The sequence below is a fragment of the Pristiophorus japonicus genome, chromosome 13, assembly GCF_044704955.1.
Source record: "Pristiophorus japonicus isolate sPriJap1 chromosome 13, sPriJap1.hap1, whole genome shotgun sequence".
NCBI classification, from domain to species: Eukaryota; Metazoa; Chordata; class Chondrichthyes; family Pristiophoridae; genus Pristiophorus; species Pristiophorus japonicus.
The window spans coordinates 150192966-150206486 of NC_091989.1; the positions used below are offsets into that span (position 1 = coordinate 150192966).

The following is a 13521-nucleotide window of genomic DNA, read 5'->3' on the forward strand; positions in this document are numbered from 1 at the left end:
GTAATGAACGGACATCGCCGTTGTTCGCCACCGACCACAAAATCCGGACCGTTATCATATGCAGGATAACTTAAGAGCAGTGGTTGAGCAACTGTACTCAGTAGCTGGTAGATGTTTTGGGCACTTCATAAAATCTTATAAATATTTTTAGGAAGCTCTTACCCATGCTCTCCATATTATATTTAAAAGTTTCTGGCTAGGAGTGAAGCTCTCCATGCGTGTAAAATTTGCAGCCAGACAATAACTATGAAGGGCTTCTGGCTGTGAATTGACACTGTATCTATGCTTTCAAAATGCATTTTTTTAATATGTAAGCTATTATGTTAATGAGGAAATGGTGTAAATTCACTGGTACTTCAACTACAACTTGAGTGATTCGCTTATCCATCGATTTGCAAAGCGACAGCTTGGATCAATATTCATACATTTATCAAGCCACCATTCATTGAGAAGATTAGAATGTGGAACTCGCTGCCAATAGTTGAGACAGTTATCACAGATGCATTTCAGGGGAAGTTAGATAAACACATGAGATAGAAGGGAATAGAAGGTTATGTTGATTGACTTAGATGAAGAAGGGTGGGCGGGGGCTCGTGTGCATAAACACCAGCATGGACCTGTTGGGCCGAATGGCCTTTTTCTATGCTGTAAGTACTTCGTAATGGCGTCAGTAATTAATGAGCTTGAAATTATGCCTATTAATTTAGGTTCTGAGTTCTATCATGCAGGTATATCCAGTATTTGGGCTTGGGAAAATGTGATTGTATCTGTTGAGCATTTTGAAAGGGAGAGAAGATCTTGTATTCTGTAGTACTCAGGACATAATCAGCCCAAAAGGCCTGGCAATCCAGCCCACAAAGCCCAGGCAATTTTTAATTGTAATTGATTTTTCTTACTCAGGTTTGTTCATTTTGAATTTTGTGCGCCTGGATGTTTGAAAATAGCCATTCTTAGAATTATGGCCTCATTGTGAATAAATCCTAAATCAGAACACACAGATCAGCTGCTATCCATAGCTTGAGAAGTATGCAAAATAATAGGAACACTGATAATGCCTGATCTGTGGCCTACAGGGCTACATGGTGTGCATCGAAGTGGCACATTAAAGTGAGTGGTTTCTCAGAAATGTAGTTATAATTTGTGGTCATTAGTAATCAAGGTGCTTTTGCAAGTTGCAATGTAGTTAGAGATTTTCCATGTATATGCCTATAGGTGAAAAAAAAAATATATATATATATATAAAGCATGTTCTTTTTGAGGAATGATGGTATATAGGTATAAATATGATGGTCTGAAATATTAATTTTATTGCTGCATTTTATTTTACAACTTTATTTAAATCAGTCTCTATTAATGGGCAAAATTAATGGATAAAACTGTCGTAAGAGGATAGGTGGCTTCTGTGTAAATATTTTCAGTCCATTGAAATTGATGCGGTTTCTCAGAAGAGCCTTGAATATACTCAGAGACTCAGCTTCCACAGCCCTCTGGGGCAGAGAATTCCAAAGATTCACAACCCTCTGAGTGAAGAAATTCCACCTCATCTCTGTCTTAAAGGGCCTACCCCTTATCCTGAGACTGTGGCCTCTAGTTCTTGACACTCCAGTCTGGGAAACAACCTCTCAGCATCAACCCTGTCGATCCCCTCAGAATCTTGTATGTTTCAATGTGATCATCCTCTCATTCTTCTAAACTCCAGAGAGTATAGGCCCATTCTACACAATCTCTCATCATAGGACAGCCCTCTCATCCCAGGAATCAATTTAGTGAACCTTTGTTGCACCAAGGCAAGTATAGCCTTCCTTAGATAAGGAGACCAAAACTGTGCACAGTATTCCAGGTGTGGTCTCACCAAGGCCTTGTACAATTGTATCAGACTTCCTTACTCTTATACTCCAACCCCCTTGCAATAAAGGACAACATGCCATTTGCCTTCCTGCATGCTAGCTTCTGTGTTTCTAGGACACCCAAATTTCTCTGAACACCAACATTTAAAAGTTTCTCACCATTTAAAAAGTATTCTGTTTTTCTATTCCTACCAAAGTGAATAACCTCACATTTTCCTACATTATACTTCATCTGCCACCTTACTGTCCACTAACTTAGTCTATCTCTATCCCTTTGCAGACTCTTTAGAGCCGAAATTCAGGCCCGCCAGAAAGCATGCGCACCTACCTTTTTCTAGATGTTTTTACCGTTGGGTCCGACGAGGCGTATTCTTCACCTCTTTGGCAAATTTTTTTGGAGTGGACCGGAAGTCGGTCATAATGGGGGTGGAAGTGCTGGTAAGGGACAGAAGTGGGGACGGGATGGAGTCTCAGTGGCGGAGCGGTGGTAACGTCCGTGTGCGTGTGCGTCACCACGTCACTCCTCATTTAAAGGGGAAAGAAGCAGCGATTTTTTTTTTAGTTTGGCCAGTGGACCACCAGGGAGAGTTTCGGCTGGGCCAGCAGCCTGGTACTCAAGAGGGGGTGCCAGGCTGCCTGTTGGTGGCCTGGCCAAACCCAGGGCCATAATTGTCTGGCCAATCGGGAAGTCGGCTGGCAAAAAAACATGGCGGTCGCGGCAGTGGGTCGCGGCAGTGCGCCCTTCCCTTGAAGGGCCGCCGCGATGCCGTGGCTCATACACACAAAACAAGGTGCACCGGGGACACCTCGCGATGGATCGTGGATTTTTTCAGGTAAATTTCACGCGGAGTGGGATGGAGGTGCGGTGCGCGCTTTGATGATGCATTTGGGGTGGTCGGCAGCAGCGGGACGGAAGTGGGGACCGCCAGAAAAATCCCCGAGGTGAATTCAGATCGTGGCGTCCAATCGACTGCAACACGGTGGCCACTCGATTCCGCTGCATGGCCGCCGCAAAATGGTGGTAACGGGCCTGATCCGGACCCTTAATTTTGGCCCCTTTGTGTTCTCTTCACAGCTTACTGTCCCACCTAGCTTTGTATTATCAGCAAACTTGGATACATCTATGTCATTAATATAGATTGTAAATAGCTGAGGCCCCAGCACTGATCCTTGCAGCACCTCACGAGTTACTGCCTGTCAACCTGAAAAAGACCCGTTTATCCCTACTCACTGTTTTCTGTTCGTTAACCAATCCCATGATCCCTTATCTTATGTAATAACCTTTTATGTGGCTCCTTATAGAATGCCTTTTGGAAATCCAAATATACTACATCCACTGGTTCCCCTTTATCTACCCTACTTCTTACATCCTCAAAAAACTCCAAGAAATTTGTCAAACAAGATTTCCCTTTCATAAAACCATGTTGACTCAGCCTAATCATGTTATGATTTTCTAAGTGCCCAGATACCACTTCCTTGACAACGAATTCCAATATTTTCCTGACACCTGATGTCAGGCCAATTGGCCTGTAGTTCCCTGGGTTTTTTTTTCCCTCCTTTCATGAATAGCGGTGTTACATTTGCTACCTTCCAATCTGCTGGGACCATTCTAGAATCTCAGGAATTTTGGAAGATCAAGCCAATGCATCCACTATCTTTATAGCCACCTCTTTTAGAACCTGAGGATGTAATAAGAACATAAGAATTAGGAACAGGAGTAGGCCACATAGCCCCTCGAGCTTGCTCCGCCATTCAAAAAGATCATGGCTGATCTGGCCGTAGACTCAGCTCCACTTACCCGCCCGCTCCCCATAACCCAACAGGTAATAGGACAGGAAGTGCAGCATCGCGGCCGGCGCCACCAGCCGCTGGGAGCTTTGCAGGAAATATAGCGAGACGGCGACCAGCGCTACCATCAGCGCGGTGCGCCACATGGCCATCAGGTCATGGGGATTTGTCGGCTTTTAGTCCAATTAGTTTCTCTAGACTTTTTTCTCAACTTATATTAATTATGTCAAGTTCCTCACCCTCATTAGATCGTTGATTCCCTTCCATTTTAGGTATGCTTTTTGCGTCTTCTGCTGTGAAGACAGATACAAAATATTTGTTTAACGTTTCTGCCATTTCCTTATTTCCGATAACAATTTCTCCTGTCTCAGCTTGTAAGGGACCAACTCTCTTCCTTTTTACATACTTGTAGATGCTCTGACAATCTATTTTTATATTTCTTGCTCGTTCTTTCAATCTAATGCTATCCTTAACTTCTTTAGTTAGCCACCAATGGGTCACTTTTCCCATGGAGTCTTTGTTTCTCAATATAATGTATTTTTGTTGAGAATTATGAAATATCTCTTTAAATGCTTGCTTTATCGACTGCTTATCTACCTGCATACCTTTTAATTTATTTTTCCAATCTACCTTCGCCAACTTTCCCTTCATACCTATGTAATTGGCTTTATTTAAGTTTAAGACTCTAGTTTTGGACTTGGGCAAGTCACTCTCAAACGTAATGTGAAATTTTATCACATGATAACTCAACCCCAGAGGATCCCTTACTATGAGATTGCTAATTAACCCTGTCTCATTACACAATACAAGATCTAAAATAGCCTGTTCACGGGTTAGTTCCATATTATTCCTAGGAAACTTGACTCATTAACTCGTCCTCCAGACTACCTTTGCCAATTTGATTTGTCCAATCTATATGAAGATTAAAGTCCCTACGATTATTGCATTACCTTTGTTACAAGCTCCTACAATTTCTTGATTAATCCTGTGCAACGGTATAGCTACTGTTAGGGGGCCTATATACTATTCCCACCAGTGTTTTCTACCCTTTGTCTTTTAGCCATGAACTCATTGAATGGCGGTGCAGGCTAGAAGGGCTGAATGGCCTGCTCCTGCACCTATTTTCTATTATCTGCACCCATACTGATTCTACTTCCTGATCTTCCGAGTCGAGATCCTTTCTCTCTACTGTCCTTACATCATCCTTTATTATCAGGGTTACCCCAACTCCTTTTTCATCCTTTTCGAAATGTTAAGTACCCTGGAACATTTAATTCCCAACCTTGGTCACCTTGCAACCACATCTCTGTAATGGCTATTAGATCAAACCCATTTATCTCTATTTGTGCCACTAGTTCGTCTGTCTTGTTACAAGTGCTTTATGCATTCAGATAAAGAGCCTTTAATGATTTTTTAAATCATTATTCCCTGCTTTGACCTTATTCTCTGCTGCACTGCTACCATTAAACACCCTGTCCCTTCCTATCACACTCTGCTTATTTTTACCCAAATCGCTACATTGCTCTATTGCATTGACCTTTCTCTTTAGATTTCTAAATTTATCCTCACCTGACCCCACCCCCATATGCAGATATCAAATTATCTGGTTGCCTGCATTTACAACCATGAAGGAAATTGATCTCTGCAGTGGCACTTGTAGTTTTGCTATGACAGCTGTTGGTAAACTGTACTACGTTAAAAAAATCCACGCACAGGCATCTTCCACCCCTGGAGTTCAGGACTGGAATATTGGGTCCTTCTTTGAAACATCTATGAACTCATCCCTTTTGGCGTGGAAGCAAGTTATCCTCGTTCAAGGGACCGCCGATGATGATGATGACTATATTTAGTATGAATCATTAGACTTGGAGCGTGCTTAACAATTCAGTGGTGGTTAAGAGATCCCTTTTGTTTAATATCTGGGGAATGTAGTCTATTTTAGTGATGAGAGTGGGGGATTAGTATGTTTTGAACATCTGTTTTATTCCGACTGTCTTGAACACTTATTTTGGTGCATCAATAAAATGTCAGTACGTTAAAAAATGTTGTTTAGCATAATTTATTGCTGTGTTCCGATGCTTTATTTACTATGCACTTTGATTAATTATTGGCATGAAGGAGGCACATTTTCCAATATTCATTCTTTTATCTATTTTAAGATTTTTAAATGTGTTCAGATTTTTTTGCAACATAAAATTACAATTGCTGAAAATAACCACAAACCAAAAATATTTAGCATAGCTCACATTAAATTGTTGAAGGGGGAAGTTGGGAGAGGTGCTCGAAACCTTGGGTACTTAACAGTACAGATTTAGCATCCATATGATGCGGTTTTGGCTTCTTACCGATGCTAAACTGTGAGTAAATTGGGTGTTACATAAGAACATAAGAAATAGGAGCAGGAGGAGGCCATACGGCCCCTCGAGCCTCCTCCGCTATTTAATACGATCATGGCTGATCCAATCATGGATTTAGGTCCACTTTCCTGCCCGCTCCCCATAACCCCTTATTCCCTTATTGGTTAAGAAACTGTCTATCTCTGTCTTAAATTTATTCAATGTCCCAGCTTCCACAGCTCTCTGAGGCAGCGAATTCCACAGATCCACAACCCTCTGAGAAAATAAATTTCTCCTCATCTCAGTTTTAAGTGTGCGGCCCCTTATTCTAAGATTATGCCCCCTAGTTCTAGTCTCCCCCATCAGTGGAAACATTCTCTTTGCATCCACCTTGTCAAGCCCCCTCATAATCCTGTACATTTTGATAAAATCAACTCTCAATCTTCTGAATTTTAATGAGTAGAGGCCCAACCTACTCAACCTTTCCTCATAAGTCAACACTCTCATCTCCAGAATCAACCTAGTGAATCTTCTCTGAACTGCTTCCAAAGCAAACATATCCTTTCGTAAATATGGAAACCAAAACTGCACACAGTATTCCAGGTGTGGCCTCACCAGTACCCTGTATAACTGTAGCAAGACTTCCCTGCTTTTATACTCCATCCCCTTTGCAATAAAGGCCAAGATTTCATTGGCCTTCCTGATTAATTGCTGTACCTGCATGCTAACCTTTTGTGTTTCATGCACAAGTACCCCCAGGTCCCACTGTACTGCAGCACTTTGCAATCTTTCTCCATTTAAATAATAACTTGCTCTTTGATTTTTTTTCTGCCAAAGTGTATAACCCCACACTTTTCAACATCATACTCCATCTGTCAAACTTTTGCCCACTCACTTAACCTGCCTATGTCCTTTTGCAGATTTTGTGTGACCTCCTCACACATTGCTTTTCCTCCCATCTTTGTATCGTCAGCAAACTTGGCTACATTACACTCGGTCCTTTCTTCCAAATCATTCATATAGATTGTAAATAGTTGGGGTCCCAGCACTGATCCCTGCGGCACCCCACTAGTTACTGATTGCCAACCCGAGAATGAACCATTTATCCCGACTCTCTGTTTTCTGTTTGTTAGCCAATCCTCTATCCATGCTGATATATTACCCCCAACCTCGTGAACTTTTATCTTGTGCAGTAACCTTTTATGTGGCACCTTGTCAAATGCCTTCTGGAAGTCCAAATACACCACATCCACTGGTTTCCCTTTATCCACCCTGTTCGCTTCATCCTTAAGGAACTCCAGCAAATTTGTCAAACATGACTTCCTCTTCATAAATCCATGTTGACCCTGCCTATCCGAATTATGCTTTTCCAAATATCCTGCTATTGCTTCTTTAACAAAGGTCTCCAACATTTTCCCTATCACAGATGTTAGGCTAACTGGTCTATAGTTTCCTGCTTTTTGTCTACCTCCTTTTTTAAATAGGGATGTTACATTTGCAGTTTTCCAATCTGCTGGGACCTCCCCAGAACCAGGGAATTTTGGTATATTACAACCAGTGCATCCACTATCCCTGTCGTTACTTCTCTTAAGACCCTAGGATGCAAGCCATCAGGTCCAGGGGATTTATCTGCCTTTAGTCCCATTATCTTACTGAGTATCACCTTCTTAGTGATTGTGATTGTGTTAAGTTCCCCCCCCCCCCCCATAGCCCCATGACTAACCACTGTTGGGATATTGTTAGTGTCCTCTACCATAAAGACTGATACAAAATATTTGTTCAGAGTTTCTGCCATCTCCATGTTCCCCATTAGTAATTCCCCGGTCTCGTCATATAAGGGATCAACATTTATTTCAGCCACTCTTTTCCTTTTTATATACCTATAGACACTTTTGCTATCTGTTTTTATATTTTGTGCTTGTTTACTTTCATAGTCTATTTTCCCTTTCTTAATCATTTTTTTTGTCATTCTTTGCTTCCCAGTCTTCTGTCCTCCCACTAGTTTTGGTCACTTTGTATGCCCTTGTTTTTAATTGGATACCGTCCTTTATTTCTTTAGTTAGCCACAGATGGCTCTCTTTTCTCTTACACCCTTTCCTCCTCACTGGAATATATTTTTCTTGAGAGTTGTGAAATATCTCCTTAAATATACAGCATAGTTCATCAACCGTCCTACACTTTAATCTATTTTCCCAGTACACTTTAACCAACTCTGCCCTCATACCTTCAGTCTCCTTTATTTAAGCTTAGTACGCTGGTTAGAGATCCAACTTTCTCACCCGCCATCTGAATTTGAAATTCAATCATGCTATGATCACTCATTCCAAGGGGATCCTTTACTAGGACATTGTCTATTAATCCTGTCTCATTACACAGGACCAGATCTAAGATAGTTCACACCGACTTACTTTAAAAAGAAGTGGAGTGACGCTGCCTGTTCCAGGGAATTTTACTCTGCTTTGTTCTGATGTGACGTCGGCAGAGTCAAGATTTGGGTTGAATTTACGCTCTATAAATGCAATGTTATTGCAAGGTGAAACTGCTTTGCAACTATGCTACAGTTATAGTGTAAATGCAGCTTTAGATGTCCTGTTGGGTAGATCTGAAGCAGATTGGACAAAAAGAGACTATGGCGACAATCAATAGTGAAGACTGATTTCCATTTATACTTTTTTAATATAGCTATTTTCCATTTATTTGAAAAGCTTTTTCCAAATCTCAGGTCATTTATATAGAATAATTGTTGTTTGCAAAATGATTTCCTCTTGATGAAAAAGATGTCAGTTATTTGCTAAAATTAGCAAAATTAAATTGGCCTCATTCCTACTATAGATCTTAGAGCCTTAAAAAATTGTGTTACAAACCTGAAAAAGTTCACAACACAGGAGAAGGTCCAAGTTGCTCAGTGGGCTTAGGAATGTGTTCATCTGTTTGAATAATTGCGGCATTGGGTTTTGTAGTGAGCCTGGAGAAATCATAACCAATTACTTTCATGGATATTGAAAACTACCCAATGTAGTTCAGGCTTATCATTATAGTTATGAGAAAAGCATACAAAACCAGCTCTGTGGGTAGTGACTGCCGTTAAAATTGTAATCCCAGATGCTGGACTTTTCAAATGCTACACATTTCAGCAAGTTTGCACATTGGCCTCACAAATATTCTTGCAAGACAGTCTTCGGAATGTTCAGCAATGCTCGACAGTATGCAAGAGAATTCTTGTAGGTTCCTCTGTTATTTGTGATCAGGATGGAAGAGCAAGGAAACCGTTGGACCTGATTATAGTCCATGAGGCATGAATACAGTTCTTACTTCCAGAGATAGGAAGTTGGAAGAAGGGTAAGTCTTGGCTTTCCTGATATGTTAATTTAAAATCACAATCTCCAGCTGTTTCACTGCCAGCATCTTCAGTGCTGATAGTCTTGGCCCACCAGTGACAGCAATCATCATTTATTTTCTTTCATTTTTAACAGAAATTGTATCAAGCTACCACTTCCATAATGGTGTAAGGCTGTGTCTGCAGAGTGTTGGAGAATTTATGGTGCTAGTTATATTTCAATAGATAAGTCTCCGTGCCTGTTAAGTTTGGCCCAGTAAAGGAAAATGGTAATCCTCCATAAACGTTATTCCTCGTGGTCTAATGGATTATAATGTCAGCACATTTTCACATGTGTAGCTAGTTTCTTGTATTAGATTTTTTGCATACTCTGTCCTAAAACTGGTGGAGGATGTACAGTAAATAGGTTCTACATCTTTTATTTTGGTGGATTTGTATTTGGAGGGGAAAAATATATTGGTATTGCTTCAGCTGTGTGGTATTCGATTGTTTTGGTTTCCATCCCTGACAATAAGGTTAAGGTATTTTGTTTCTATTTTTTAAGAAAATTTATTGGGAACTGCTAGGTTTTCATTTCTAAAAAAAAATCAAAACCAGATGATGATCATGGAGAAAAAATGAAAAACGTAGCAAAGCCTTTTTGTACATTTGATCAAATAACTGGATTTACTAAAGGTATGTAGTTTGTGACCAGTGCAAGCAGGCACCAAGGAATTATACTTTTACATAGAATGTACAGCACAGAAACTGGCCATTCGGCCCAACCAGTCTGTGCTGATATTTATACTCAACATGAGTCTCCTCCCATTCCAGCTACCTCATCTCAGCCTTTCAGCATATCTTTCAATTCCTTTTTCTCTCGTGTACTCGTCTAATTTCCTTTTGAAAGCATCTAAGCTATTTGCCTCAACCACTTCCCGTGGTAGGAAGTTTCATATTCTTGGCACTCTAATTTTTCCTTAGTTCCCTATTGGATTTATTAGTAATTACCTTGTCCCCATCTTGTATTACTGTTCTGTTTGCACAGACTCTGCACAGGTGATAGTTTTTAACTAGGTGCTTGTGAAATGTTTAATGTTAATGAAGAGCCCCATCAGCTTTATACATATATTCAAACTTAAAAGTTACTTGAGAGCTTATACAGGTATTAAACTTTAAAGTTCAAGTTTAAAAACTTTGCTTTGCACAATTTGCAGTATAACTAAAAAGTTATCTTTCTTACTGATGGGGTAGTGTTTAATGTACTTTAACTAATAGATTAAAATAATATTGTGTGGTAAAATAGAGGAGAGGATGCATTATGTAATTAATCTCCAGAGACTTAGAAAAAGTGTAGAAGTTTTGAAAACCATGCAAATTTGCTTAGTTCCCAGTTTGAAGGTGAAAATCTTCTGTCCTCTGCCAACTCTGGGATGAACCTGGAAAGCAAAGATAACTCTCTTTTTTTTTCCACCACCACCAACTGTCTTCTCAAGCCCTCTCTATTGCCCCATCCACCTTCACTTCCAGTAACAAATGTGAGGAGCTTCTGTGTCACAGAATTGATTTCATCTGATCAGTTGCCTGCCACCTTCCCGATGCCCATCAAGCCAAACCTCCCCCAAGGGTTCCCATTGGTCTTGCCTTGAATCCGTATATTTCTCTAATGGTTTCTTTCCTATCTCCCCACAGTCCTCTCTGAGCTCCTTTTGTCCATGAGACCAACCTCGTGCTTTCCTGACTCTATTCCCACTAAACTGCAGACTGCTCGACTTCCCTTTCTGGCCCTCATGCCAGCTGACTTTGTAATGGGTTCCCTCTCCTGAGATATTGTTTCCCTCCCTTTAAAAACTGCACCCCCATCCTTTGTAAACACACCCAACAAAGATAATCTCCAGCCTTGCAAAATACTACCCAGTTTCCTTTCCTCTCAAAAGTTTTTAAATAAGTTGTTGACTTCCAAATCTGTGCCTAACATCTGCAACTCCCTGTTTGAATCTCTCCAATCAGGTTTCCGCATCTGCCAGAACACTTGAACGGCACTAATTGAAGTTACAAATCACATCTTCTGTAACTATGACTGTGGTGCAGTATTTTTCCTCATCTTTTTCGATCTGTGTGCAGCCTATAATATGGTCGACCACATCAACTGTCTCCAACGCTTCTCTTCTATCCAGCTCAGTGCGGACCGGCTTAGCTTGGTTTTACTCACAGCATTTCCAGAAATGGCTTCACTCTCGCCCAGCGCCATAACCTGTAAGAACATAAGAACATAAGAAATAGGAGCAGGATTAGGCCATATGGCCCCTCAAGCCGGCTCCGCCATTCAATAAGATCATGGCTGGGCTGATCTGATCTTGGCCTCAACTCCACTTTCCTGCCTGTTCCCCATAACCCTTGACTCCCCAATAGTTCAAGTATTCCATGATAGGAAGAGAATTCTAAAGATTCATGACCCTCTAAGAGAAGAAATTCCTCCTCATCTCTTACTTAAATGGGTGGCCCCTTATTCTAAAACTATGTCCCCGAGTTCTAGATTCCCCCACGAGAGGAAACATCCTCTCAGCATCTACCCTGTCAAGCCCCCTCAGAATCTTGTATGTTTCAATAAGATAATTCTCATTCTTCTAAACTCCAATGAATATAGGCCCAACCTGCTCAACCTTTCTTTGTAAGACAAGCCCTTCAACCCAACCTTCTCTGAACTCCCTCCAATGCATGTATATCCTTCCTTAAATAAAGAGACCAAAACTATTCACAGTACTCTAGGTGTGGTCCCACCAACGCCCTAAACAGTTGTAGCAAGACTTAACTACTTTTATACTCCATCCCCCTTGCAATAAAGGTCAACATTCCCATTTGCCTTCCTAATTATTTGCTGTACCTGCATGCCCACTTTTTTGTGTTTGATGTACGAGGACACAGATCCCTCTACCACAGCAGTTTGTAATGTCTCTCCATTTAAATAATATTTTGCTTTGCTATTCTTCCTACCAAAGTGGATAACCTCACATTATACTCCATCTGCCAAATTTTTGCCCACTCACTTAACCTATCTATATCCCTTTGCAGACACTTTGAGTCCTCACAACTTGCTTTCCCACCTATCTTTGTACAAAATTTGGCTACATTACACTTTGTCTCTTCATCCAAGTCATTAATATAAATTTGTAAATAGTTGAGGCCCCAGCACTGATCCCTGTGGCTTCCCACTAGTTACAGTTTGCTAACCTGAAAAAGACCCATTTATCCTGACTCTCTGGCCCCGAACTTGGTGCACTCACCGCCCACTGCCAGCGAGTTTTTTGGGCGGTCTCCCCTTGGGCAGTTTCCTCGAGGCCTCCCGCCGGCGGGAGGAGAGGACTGCTGGGAACCATCCGTTAGCGTGCAAGGCGCATAAGTATCCTCCCACCCGCTGAGCTGCCAGATTGCTCCAGGCGGGAGTCAGTGGCAGCAGGGGGAAGGACCGCTGCGTGGAGGCAGGTCTAACCCGAACAGTAAGAATGAAGACCTGCAAAATAAGGTTAGTAAACTTTTTTTTTTACAGCGATTCAGTTGGATGGGGTCCCCTGAAGGTTTTCCAGTGTTTTTTTTTGTGTAAATTTTTATTTTTATGTGTCTTCCCCCCCGGGCCTCATTCGCGAGGATTGCATTTGCTGCCGAGATTGGGAGTTCCCACCCGCTACTGCCCCCATTTATTTTGTCGGCGGGCAGTCTTTGCAGATCTTTTTGAGGAATCGCCCTGCCAAAGTACCGCCAGGTCTCTCGGCGGTCTTTTGGGCAGCACTTGGGCGGGCTTAGCTTTGACCAAGTTCGGGCCCTCTGTTTTCTGTTAGTTAGCCAATGCTAATATATTACCCTCAACACCATGAGCTCTAATCCTGTGTAGTAACCTTTTAAGAACATAAGAACAGAAGAAATAGTAGCAGGGGTAGGCCATTTGGCTCCTCAAGTCTGCTTCGCTATTCAATAAGCTCATGGCTGATCTCATCCTGGCCTCAACCTCACTTCCCCGCCCACTCCCCATAACCCTTGACTCCCTATCATTCAAAAGTCTCTCTATTTCCACCTTAAATATATTTAAAGACCCAGCTACTACTACTCCCTGGGGTAGAAAATTCCAAAGATTCATGACCCTCTGAGAGAAGAAATTCCTCCTCATTTCTGTCTTAAATTGGTGACCCCTTATTCTGAAATTATGCCCTCTAGTTCTAGATATACTCATGAGGGGAAA

At 41.5% G+C, this 13521-nt stretch overlaps 1 long non-coding RNA gene across 1 annotated transcript in view; it reads left to right on the forward strand.

The window, feature by feature from the left end:
* The window catches only part of LOC139278314 (uncharacterized), a 151853-nt gene that overhangs the window by 103554 nt on the left and 34778 nt on the right, over nt 1–13521 (forward strand). The gene's annotated exons all lie outside the window — the stretch shown is intronic.